Source organism: Arachis duranensis, chromosome 6 (genome assembly GCF_000817695.3).
Source record: "Arachis duranensis cultivar V14167 chromosome 6, aradu.V14167.gnm2.J7QH, whole genome shotgun sequence".
NCBI classification, from domain to species: Eukaryota; Viridiplantae; Streptophyta; class Magnoliopsida; order Fabales; family Fabaceae; genus Arachis; species Arachis duranensis.
The window spans coordinates 47,591,757-47,604,071 of record NC_029777.3 but is presented as its reverse complement, the minus strand read 5'-3'; the positions used below and the strand labels follow the sequence as shown (position 1 = coordinate 47,604,071).

At 41.2% G+C, this 12,315-nt stretch overlaps 1 non-coding gene across 1 annotated transcript; it reads left to right on the top strand.

The window, feature by feature from the left end:
- Positions 1 to 5,595: 5,595 nt before the first annotated feature.
- On the top strand, positions 5,596 to 5,702 carry LOC127740391 (small nucleolar RNA R71). The gene has a single exon (XR_008001068.1). It is a non-coding gene; the product is annotated as a small nucleolar RNA R71 (small nucleolar RNA).
- Positions 5,703 to 12,315: the final 6,613 nt, after the last annotated feature.

The window sequence follows — 12,315 nt, the reverse complement described above, 5'->3', positions numbered from 1 at the left end:
CTCTTAACTCTTTTTGTTGAGGGCTTGACTGCAGTTGAAGAAGGCTCTGCCACTAATGCTCTTTTAGTTCCTCTTCTTGCTGATGGTTTGGAAGTAGCTTTCTCTTGTCCTTCTTGGTGGCCATCCTGAAAGAAGGGAAGAGAAAGAAAATTAAATTCAAAGGGATAGAGCAAGGAAGAGGGTATTGTAAGTGATAGTCAATGCACAATAAAGATAAATGGCATGAACACATGGTCCGGATTACATGTGAAAAGCTCATCAATGAAAATATAGCAAGTGCATGTAGGACAATGGAATACAAGAGGTGTTGGCATGCAGGAAAAGGCATGAGTAGCATACATCAAACATTCAATGTCCAAGTTAGGTTACCATTTGTAACAAACTAACTATCACGGTTGTATTGACAATTAAATTTAAATAATAAAATATGAAAAAAAATATTGTCAAACAAATTGCAATAATCCACAAGCATATAATGAGGAATAATGACTCAAAAGGTTTCTAACACCATGTAAAAGAAGAAGAAGGAAAAATAAAGATGTGAAAAGAAAAAGAAAATAAAAAGAAAATAATAATATATATACATACTATAATAAGAATGATAGAAAAGAGAAGAAGGAAGAAGAAGGTAAAACCTTGTTAATGGTGGTGAGAGAGAGAGAAAGTGAAAGGTGAGGTAGAAGGGGAAAGGGAGAAAGAAGAAAGAAGGGGGGAAAAGAAAAAGTAGGGTTTGGAGAAGAGAAAGATAAGATATTGGGTTGAGCTGTGCGGCGCATGCGACGAGGCCGCGGAAGGCATGCGTTCGCGTGGATGCGCGTCAGGAAGGGGGGGTGATCGCGTCGGTCACGCGGTCGCGTGACCTACATTGTGCTGCTGGCGCGAGTGCAGCCTCGCTCCAACACAACTCTCTGTTCAATATAATTCAATTGCCAAATTAAGGTGACGCGGTCGCGTGACGAGGATTGTGCTTCCAGCACCAATCCAGCACCACTCTCGCACAATATAGCATTGTGCACCCTTTTACGTCAAAAATGCAGGCACGCGGCCGCGTGGAGTACGCGGTCGCGTGGGAGGCCATGATTTCCATGCGACGCGGTCGCGTGGAGTAAATTGTGCCTTTGGCATGACTCCAGCACTGCTCCTGCGAAACTTTCTGTTCATTTTTATTTTTCTTAACTCCCCCTGCCACGCGGACGCGTCGCTTGGGCGATCGCGTCGCGCGGCGAAATTTTTTTTTTTTTAGAAAGATAAAGACATGTAATTGAAAGAGCACGAAAGCACTAATAAAGAGAATAGTTATTTAAAGAAGAAAAACTAAAAGTGAAGAAAAGAACGATCATACCGCTGTGGGTTGTCTCCCACCAAGCACTTTGTTTTAACGTCCGTAAGTTGAACGCTCCACTAGCTCAATCTGTTGCTATGTAGGGATCTTCCAGGCAGAAGATCTCAAGCTCCTTGCTCTTCTGCACCTTCTCACCATGGTATAGCTTTAGACGGTGTCCATTAACCTTAATAAGTTCAGAACTTAAAGGATGGCTTAGGTGACAAACTCCGTACGGTTCAGCCTTCTCTATTCTGTATGGACCTTCCCATTTTGATCTCAACTTGCAGGGCATGAGCCTCAGTCGAGATTTGTAAAGGAGAACAAAATCTCCAGGTTGGAACTCTCTCTTCTTGATGTTTTGATCATGCACAGCTTTCATCTTTTCCTTGTATATTTTGGAGTTCTCATAAGCTTCTAGGCGAAGGTTCTCCAGTTCCTGCAGTTGTAACTTTCTTTCAACTCCAGCATTCTCGATCCCCATGTTGCACTCTTTAATTGCCCAGAAGGCTTTGTGTTCGATTTCAACTGGGAGATGACAAGCTTTTCCATAAACTAAGCGGAAGGGACTCATCCCAATGGGTGTCTTGTATGCTGTTCTATATGCCCACAGTGCATTTTGTAGTCTGGTGCTCCAGTCTTTTCTGTGAGACTTTACTATCTTTTGCAAGATACGTTTAATTTCTCTGTTTGACACCTCGGCTTGCCCATTAGTTTGGGGATGGTAAGCTATTGCAACTTTATGGATTATCCCATGCTTCTTCATCAATCCTGTTAGTCTCCTGTTACAAAAATGGGTGCCTTGATTGCTCACGATCGCTCGTGGTGATCCAAAGCAGCATATAATATGGTTTCTCACAAAGGAAACAACAGTGTTAGCATCATCAGTGCGGGTAGGAATTGCTTCCACCCATTTGGAAACATAATCTACAGCTAACAATATATAAAAATATCCACTAGAATTTGGAAATGGACCCATGAAGTCAATGCCCCAAACATCAAAAGTTTCACAGAAAAGCATATATTGTTGAGGCATCTCATCCCTCTTGGATATGTTACCAAATTTCTGGCATGGGTGACAAGATTTACAAAACTCAGCAACATCTCTAAAAAGAGTAGGCCACCAGAATCCACAGTCTAAGATCTTTCTAGTTGTTCGTTGAGGGCCAAAATGTCTTCCACTCTCAGATGAGTGACAGGCCTCTAAAATGGACTGGAATTCTGATTGAGGTACACAACGTCTAATTATCTGGTCAGCACCACATTTCCATAAATATGGGTCATCCCATATATAATATTTAGACTCACTTTTCAGCTTGTCTCTTTGATGTTTAGAAAAATGTGGAGAAAATGTGCGGCTAACTAAATAATTAGCAACAGGTGCATACCAAGGGACTACTTCAGATACTGCTTGCAGGTTGTCAAAAGGAAAATTATCATCTATAGGAGTAGAATCATCCTTAATATGTTCAAGGCGACTCAAGTGGTCTGCAACTAAATTTTGANNGTTCAAGGCAACTCAAGTGGTCTGCAACTAAATTTTGAGTACCACTCCTATCCTTGATTTCTAAATCAAACTCTTGTAACAGCAGTATCCAACGTATAAGTCTTGGTTTGGATTCTTTTTTAGCCAATAGATACTTTAGAGCTGCATGGTCCGAATACACTACTACTCTAGTACCAAGTAAATAAGCCCGGAATTTATCCAGAGCAAAAACAATAGCAAGTAGCTCTTTCTCAGTAGTGGTATAATTGGACTGGGCAGTGTCTAAAGTCTTAGACGCATAGGCAATAACAAAAGGATTTTTTAACTTCACGCTGAGCCAGTGCTGCTCCTACTGCATGGTTGGAAGCATCGCACATGATTTCAAATGGCTGGCTCCAATCGGGTCCTCTCACAATTGGAGCTTGAGTTAGAGCAGTGTTTAGCTTATCAAATGCTTGTTTGCAATCCTCACTGAACTCGAACTCAATATCCTTTTGTAGTAATCTGGATAAGGAAAGTGCCACCTTACTAAAGTCCTGAATAAATCTCCTGTAGAAACCTGCATGGCCAAGGAACGAACGGAATGACAGGCGATCCAGCATTTGATCAATGAATGGAAGTGGATAGTGATCCTTACGAGTAGCTTGGTTAAGACGTCTGTAATCAATGCAGACTCTCCAAGCATTCTGAACTCTAGTTGCTATGAGCTCTCCATGCTCATTTTTCACTGTAGTGACTCCGGACTTCTTGGGCACCACTTGCACTGGGCTTACCCATTCACTGTCTGAAATGGGATATATGATACCGGCCTCCAATAGTCTGGTCACTTCCTTTTTGACAACTTCCAAGATGGTAGGATTTAATCTTCTTTGTGGTTGACGGACAGGTCTTGCTCCCTCTTCTAAAAATATTCTGTGCTCACATATTTGAGGGTTGATTCCCACTATGTCTACCAAACTCCACGCTATTGCCTTTTTATGCTTCCTCAACACATCAAGTAGCTGTTCTTCTTGTTGAGAAGTCAGTTCTCTTGCAATAATAACCGGAAGCTTCTGCTCATCCTCAATGTAAGCATATTTGAGATGTGGAGGGAGAGGTTTCAATTCTAACTTTTGATCATGGACAGGCTCTGGGTTATCTGGGGCTTGTGAGAATGGCGAAGTGTCCTCATTGTCAGTTAAGAAGGTCCCCACACTTGGACCTTGTCCAGTATGCCTCTCTTCAAACTCTTCCTTTTGAACTTCAGCCACACTTTCGTCTATGACATCACACTGGAAGATAGAACGATCTTCTGGGGGGTTGTCAATGACTCCATTCAGATTGAAGATTACTATGCGGCCATCTATTTCAAAGGAGTATGTCCCTGAAAAAGCATCCAACTTGAATTTTGATGTCTTCAGGAATGGTCTTCCAAGTAGGATTGATGATGGCTTATCTGAATCATTATGGGACATCTCCAAGATATAAAAATCAGTAGGAAATGTGAGCCCTTTAATGTTCACCAAAACATCTCTAGCAACTCCAGCAACTGTAATAATGCTTTTATCTGCTAAGACAAAACGAGCTGCCGACCTTTTTAAGGGAGGGAGCCTTAAAACATCATATATAGACAAAGGCATTATACTGACACATGCTCCTAAATCACACATGCAATCATAAATTACTACACCACCAATAGTACAACTAACTATGCAAGGACCTAGATCACTACATTTTTCAGGTAATCCTCCCATTAAAGCAGATATAGAACTACCTAAAGGAATAGTTTCTAATTCAATAATTTTATCTTTATGGATACATAAGTCTTTTAGAAACTTTGCATATTTAGGTACCTGCTGAATAACATCAAAAAGGGGAACAGTTACCTCAACCTTTTTGAATATCTCTACCATTTTAGGATCAGGTTCCAGCTGCTTCCTAGGCTTCCTTGCAAGTTGTGGAAATGGAATGGGAGTAGTATTTTCTGTGGTGCCTGCACCTTTTTGTGCCTCTTCCTGTGGTTGAGCTATCTCTTATTCGGCTATGTCCTGTATATCCTCTTCCTCTTCAACATCTTCGATTTCTACCACCTCTTCAGCTGAGGCGTATTCTGGTGAGCTTGGTTCCTCCTGATGCCTTTCCTGCAGTGTGGTTTCGGACCTCAGGGTGATGGCATTAATGCCTCCCTTTGGATTGGGTAATGGTTGAGAGGGGATTCCAGTGGTGCTTGAAGGTTGGTTACTGGAATTTTGTGCTGAACCACCTCTGATTTCCCTGATTATCTCTGCCTCCCCTATTATTGTTATCCCTCCAATTCTGGTTTGAATTGTCCTGCCATCCATGGTAATCATTTCCACTTTTATTGTACCCTTGGTTGGGGCGGTCATAGAAGTTGTGAGTGGATGCCACCATGTTGTCTTCTCGTTGGAGCTGCGGGCATTCATCAGTGTAATGGCTGTATTCAGCACAAATTCCGCAAATTCTTTGTGGAACTAGTTGTTGGTTTAGCTGCAGTTGAGTTTGCTGAGCTTGTTGATTTAATTGCATTTGCTTCAGCAGGTTGGTCATTTCACAGATGCTTCGATTTAGAGCAGCAGTCTCTATGCCAGAAGATACTTCTGCAACGGCCCTTGAACGGCCTTGCTTCTGTCTGTGGCTCCGAGTAGATTCAGCTAAATCACTGATCAATTGCCAAGCTTCATCAGTGGTCTTGTACTTCTTCATAGATCCATTGCTGGCACTTTCCAATGTGGTCTTATCTTGGGGTCTCATACCTTGTGTGACATAGCTGAGTAGCACGATCTTGTCAATCTTGTGGTGGGGGCATGCTTCCAGAAGATTATTGAAGCGCTCCCAGTATTCAAAGAGAGTCTCATTGTCATCCTGAACAATTGTAGAGATATCCTTCCTCAGTTTATCAGTAACTTCAGATGGGAAGAATTTCTCCAGGAACTCCTTTCTGAGTGTATCCCAGTTGGATACGTTTGCTAGAGGTTGAGTGTAGTACCACTCTCTTGCTTTTCCCTCAAGAGAGAACGGAAAAGCTTTCAGCAAAATTGAAGTTTCATCAGCGCCATCACGCCTGACAGTATAACAGGCTGCCTGAAAATCTCTCAAGTGCTTGATAGGCTCTTGAGCAGGTAGGCCATGAAACTTGGGCATCAAATTTAGCAGTGCGGTCTTTATTTCAAAATCCATAGCTACCACTGGATGATGCGCTTGAAACGGTTGCAGTGTAAAATCAGGAGCTCCTTCCTCCTGAATGGTAATTCTTCTAGCTGCCATGTTTTCTGCATGTAAAACAACCGAATCAGTAGAACGGGGGCTGGTTTCTTCCTCAGATTCACTTTCAGATCCGCCCTCAAAGCGGACTAACCTATGCTGTTATCGCCTTATTCGTGAAATTATTCTTTCAATTTCAGGATCGAATATTAGCAAGCACGGACCAGGAAGTGAACGTGTCATTTGACAAAGAAAACACGCAGCTCATAGTAGCAAAATTAAGTAAAATGCAAATAAATAAATTTTAATTAATAAAATAAGCACTCTATTGCAACTCCCCGGCAACGGCGCCAAAAATTGATGGAGATGCAGAAGCTGGTGAATTAAAAATTAATTAAAATGGTTATGTTGCAAGTATAGTTCTTAACTCACCGAAAATCTGCCTAAATTGATTGGTTAGAATTTCTATCATTGATGGTGTGATTGTAAGATTAATTTATAATTAATAGTTGTTCTGTTTGGTTATCCCTTACTAGGTAAGAAAAAGTCAAAAAAGTAGAAATACCAGATCTGTTCACAAGTTGCAACCCACTTAGTTCAAAGGGATTGGCGTCAGTGACAGGATAGCAATCCAACATTTAACCCAATTACAAATTTTTCTTTCAATCCTTCCAACTCAAGAGTTCCTTTTAATCAACTCCCCATCAAGTAATGAAACTACTCACGCATTGTAAACAAAGAATCCATGGCACATGAAAGGGAATTTAAAGAAGACATGATTATTGGAATGGAATTTAAATTAAAAAGAAATAATCCTTGCATTAATTAATCATAAAAATATCTGAATGACAAAATTGAACATAACAAAGACCATGGAAGAATAAAACCAAGTTAAGAGAACAAACTAAAGTGATGAAGTCTTGATGAGAAAAATAACTCTTCTCAATGTTCCAATGCTAAGATCAATTGAAAATTAAAATTCTTAAAACTAGAGAGAAAAAAACCTAAGAGAGTCAAAAACTAAATCTAAACTACTTAATGAATGTTTTCTCTGTTGTTTCTGCATATTCTCTGACTCTGGTCTGCTGTTCCGGGCCGAAAACTGGGCCGAAATAGGGTCCAAAATCACTGGTTTCAGATTCTGCAGTTTATGCAGATCGCGCATGTCACGCGATCGCGTCGTCCATGCGGACGCGTCGCTGGCGCTTTTCCTCTTCACGCGTTCACGTCGTCCACGCTACCGCGTTGCTTGTGCTTTCCAATCCGCGCGGCCGCGCAAGCCATGCGGCCGCGTCACTGCGATTTGCGCTCCTTCGCGCGATCGCGTGAGCCATGCGACCGCGTCACTTTTTGTTGGTTATCTTCCCAAACTCTTGTGTTCCTTCCATTTTTGCTAGCTTCTTCTCCAATCTCCGTCTCATTCATGCCCTATAAAGCCTAAAATGCTTGACACACAGATTACGGCATCGAATGGAATAAAGGAGAATTAAAATTAAATAATTAAAGTCTCTGGGAAGCAATTTTCAAACATGTAATAAATTCAGGAAGGAAATCTAAATGCATGCTAAATTGATGAATAAGTGGGTAAGGATCACGACAAAACCACACAATTAAACACAATATAAACTATAAAATAGTGGTTTATCAAAGCTGCACCAGGCAGTACTAAGGACGCTGCATCTGAAGAAGAAGCTTATGATCCTAAGAACCCTTCAATGGAAGAGGTGAATTACATAGGAGAACCCTATGGAAACACCTATAATCCTTCATGGAGAAATCATCCAAATCTCTCATGGAAGGATCAACAGAGACCTCAACAAGATTTTAACAACAATAATGGTGGAAGAAACAGGTTTGGCAATGGCAAGCCTTTTCCATCATCTTCTCAGCAACAGACAGAGAATTCTAAGCAGAGCCACTCTGACTTAGCAACAATGGTCTCTGATTTAATCAAAACCACTCAAAGTTTCATGACTGAAACAAGGTCCTCCATTAGAAACTTGGAGGCACAAGTGGGTCAGATGAGTAAGAAAGTTACTGAACTCCCTCCTAGCACTCTTCCAAGCAATACAGAAGAGAATCCAAAAGCAGAGTGTAAGGCCATAAACATGGCCGAATTTGGAGAGGAGGAAGAGGCAGTGAACACCACTAAGGAAGACCTCAATGGACGTTCACTGGCCTCCAATGAGTTCCCTAATAAGGAACCATGGGAATCTAAGGCTCACACTAAGACCATAGAGATTCTATTGGATTTACTTCTGCCATTCATGAGCTCTGATGAGTATTCTTCCTCTGAAGAGGACGAAGATGTCACTGAAGAGCAAGTTGCTAAGTACCTTGGAGCAATCATGAAGCTAAATGACAAGTTATTTGGTAATGAGATTTGGGAGGATGAACCCCCATTTGCTCACCAAAGAACTGGATGACTTGTCTAGGCAGAAATTACCTCAAAAGAGACAGGACCCTGGGAAGTTCTCAATACCCTGTACCATAGGCACCATGACCTTTGAGAAGGCTCTATATGACCTAGGGTCAAGCATAAACCTCATGCCTCTCTCTGTAATGGATAAGCTAGGGATCTTTGATGTGCAAGCTGCAAAAATCTCACTAGAGATGGCAGACAATTCAAGAAAACAAGCTTATGAACTTGTAGAGGATGTTCTGGTAAAAGTTGTAGACCATTACATCCTTGCTGATTTCATAGTCCTAGAGACTGGGAAGTACATGGATGAATCCATCATCCTTGGTAGACCCTTCCTAGCCACAGCAAAGGCTGTGATTGATGTTGACAGAGGAGAATTGATCATTCAAGTGAATGAAGAATCCTTTGTATTTAAGGCTCAAGGATATCCCTCTGTAACCATGGAGAGGAAGCATGAAGAGCTTATCTCAAAACAGAGTCAAACAGAGCCCCCACAGTCAAACTCTAAGTTTGGTGTTAGGAGGCCACAACCAAATTCTAAGTTTGGTGTTGAACCCCCACATTCAAACTCTAAGTTTGGTGTTGGGAGGTTCCAACGTTGCTCTGAGTATCTGTGAGGATCCATGAGAGCCTACTGTCAAGCTACTGACATTAAAGAAGCGCTTATTGGGAGGCAACCCAATGTTATATTTATCCATTTTCCTTTGTTATTTTATGTTTTCTATAGGTTGATGATCATGGGAAGTCACAAAATCAATTGAAAAAAAAGCAAAAACAGCATGAGAAATAGAAAGAAAAACAGCATACCCTGGAGGAAAACTTGCTGGCGTTTAAACGCCAGTAAGGGCAGCAAATGGGCGTTTAACGCCCAGTCTGGCACTATTCTGGGCGTTTAACGCCAGAAAGGGGCACCAGACTGGCGTTAAACGCCAGGAAGGGGCAAGAAGCTGGCGTTAAATGCCAGAAATAGGCACTAGCCCGGCGTTTAACGCCAGAATTGGCAGAAGGAGCATTTTTGCTCGCTACTTGGTGCAGGGATGAATTTTCCTTGACATGTCAGGATCTGTGGACCCCACAGGATCCCCACCTATCCCACCACTCTCTCTCTTCTTCACCCATTCACCAATCACCTCAACACCTCTTCCCCAAAAACCCCTCACCTATCAAATCCCACTATTCTCTTCACCACTCACATCCATCCTTCAAAAAACCCCACCTACCTCACCATTCAAATTAAAACCACTTTTCCTCCCAAACCCACCCATAATGGCCGAACCATACACCCCCTCTCCACTCCTATATAAACCCATCTTCACTCCTTCATTTTCACACAACCTAAACACTACTTCTCCCCCTTGGCCGAATCATAAAGCCATATCCATCTCCTCTATTTCTTCTCTTTCTACTCTCTTCTTCCTTCTTTTGCTCGAGGACGAGCAAACCTTCTAAGTTTGGTGTGGTAAAAGCATTACTTTTTGTTTTTCCATAACCATTTATGGCATCTAAGGCCGGAGAAACCTCTAGACAGGGAAAAGGGAAGGCAAAAGCTTCCACCTCCGAGTCATGGGAGATGGAGAGATTCATCTCAAGGGTGCATCAAGACCACTTCTATGAAGTTGTGGCCATGAAGAAGGTGATCCCCGAGGTCCCTTTCAAACTCAAAAAGAGTGAATATCCAGAGATCCGACATGAGATCCGAAGAAGAGGTTGGGAAGTTCTTACTACCCCCATTCAACAAGTCGGGATCTTAATGGTTCAAGAGTTCTATGCGAATGCATGGATCATCAAGAACCATGATCAAAGTGTGAACCTGGACCCAAAGAATTGGCTTACAATTGTTCGGGGTAAATGCTTAGATTTCAGTCCGGAAAATATAAGGTTAGCATTCAACTTGCCCATGATGCAAGGAGATGAACACCCTTACACCAGAAGGGTCAACTTTGATCAAAGGTTGGACCAAGTCCTCATAGACATTTGTGAAGAGGACGCTCAATGGAAGAGAGATTCAAGAGGGAAGCCGGTTCAACTGAGAAGGCATGACCTCAAGCCCGTGGCTAAAGGATGGTTGGAGTTTATCCAACGCTCAATCATTCCCACTAGCAACCGGTCCGAAGTTACTATAGACCGGGCTATCATGATTCATAGCATCATGATTGGAGAGGAAGTAAAAGTTCATGAGGTTATATCCCAAGAACTTTATCAGGTGGCGGACAAGTCCTCTACCTTGGCAAGGTTAGCATTCCCTCATCTTATTTGTCACCTCTGTTATTTAGTCAGAATTGACATAGAGAGAGACACCCTCATTGATGAGGACAAGCCCATCACTAAGAAAAAGATGGAGCAAACAAGGGATCCCACTCATCATGAAATCCCTGAGATGCCTTAAGGGATGCACTTTTCTCCACAAAACTATTTGGAGCAAATCAACACCTCCCTAGGAGAATTGAGTTCCAATATGGGACAACTAAGGGTGGAGCACCAAGAACATTCCATTCTCCTCCATGAAATTAGAGAAGATCAAAGAATCATGAAAGAGGAGCAACAAAGGCAAGGAAGAGACATTGAGGAGCTCAAGCACTCCATAAGATATTCAAGAGGAAGAACAAGCCGCCGTCACTAAGGTGGACCCGTTCTTTAACTTCCCTGTTCTTTATTTTCCTGTTTTTCGAATTTTGATGCTTATGTTCATCTATGTTTGTGTCTTATGATCATTAGTGTCTTAGTGTCTATGCCTTAAAGTTATGAATGTCCTATGAATCCATCACCATTCTTAAATGAAAAATGTTCTTAATTGAAAAAGAGAAGAATTGCATGAATTTTGAATTTTATAACAAATTAATTATTTTGGTGTGGTGGCAATACTTTGACTTCTAAATTAATGCTTAAACAGTGCATATGTCTTTTGAATTTGTTGTTCATGAATGTTGTCTCTTGAAAGAATGATGAAAAAGGAGACATGTTACTGAGGATCTGAAAATCATAAAAATGATTCTTGAAGCAAGAAAAAGCAAAAAAAAATAAAAATAAAATAAAAATAAAAAATAATAATAAAGTCATGATCCAAGGCAAAAAGAGTGTGCTTAAGAACCCTGGACACCTCTAATTAGGGACTCTAGCAAAGCTGAGTCACAATCTGCAAAGGTTCACCCAGTTATGTGTCTGTGGCATGTATGTATCCGGTGGTAATACTGGAAGACAGAGTGCTTTGGGCCACGGCCAAGACTCATAAAGTAGCTGTGTTCAAGAATCATCATACTTAACTAGGAGAGTCAATAACACTATCTAGATTCTGAGTTCCTATAGAAGTCAATCATTCTGAATTTCAAAGGATAGAGTGAGATGCCAAAACTGTTCAGAGGCAAAAAGCTAAAAGCCCCGCTCATCTAATTAATACTGATCTTCATAGATGTTTTTGGAATTCATTGCATATTCTCTTCTTTTTATCTTATTTGATTTTCAGTTGCTTGGGGACAAGCAACAATTTAAGTTTGGTGTTGTGATGAGCGGATAATTTATACGCTTTTTGGCATTATTTTTAGTATGTTTTTAGTATGTTTTAGTTAGTTTTTATTATATTTTTATTAGTTTTTATTTAAAATTCACTTATCTAGAATTTACTATGAGTTTGTGTGTTTTTCTGTGGTTTCAGGTATTTTTTAGCTAAAATTGAGGGACTTGAGCAAAAATCTGATTCAGAGACTGAAAAGGATTGCAGATGCTGTTGGATTCTGACCACCCTGCACTCGAAGTAGATTTTCTGGAGCTACAGAAACCTAATTGGCGCGCCCTCAAATGCGTTGGAAAGTAGACATCTTGGGCTTTCCAGCAATATATAATAGTCCATACTTTGCTCGAGATTTGATGGCCCAAACAGGCGTTCCAAGT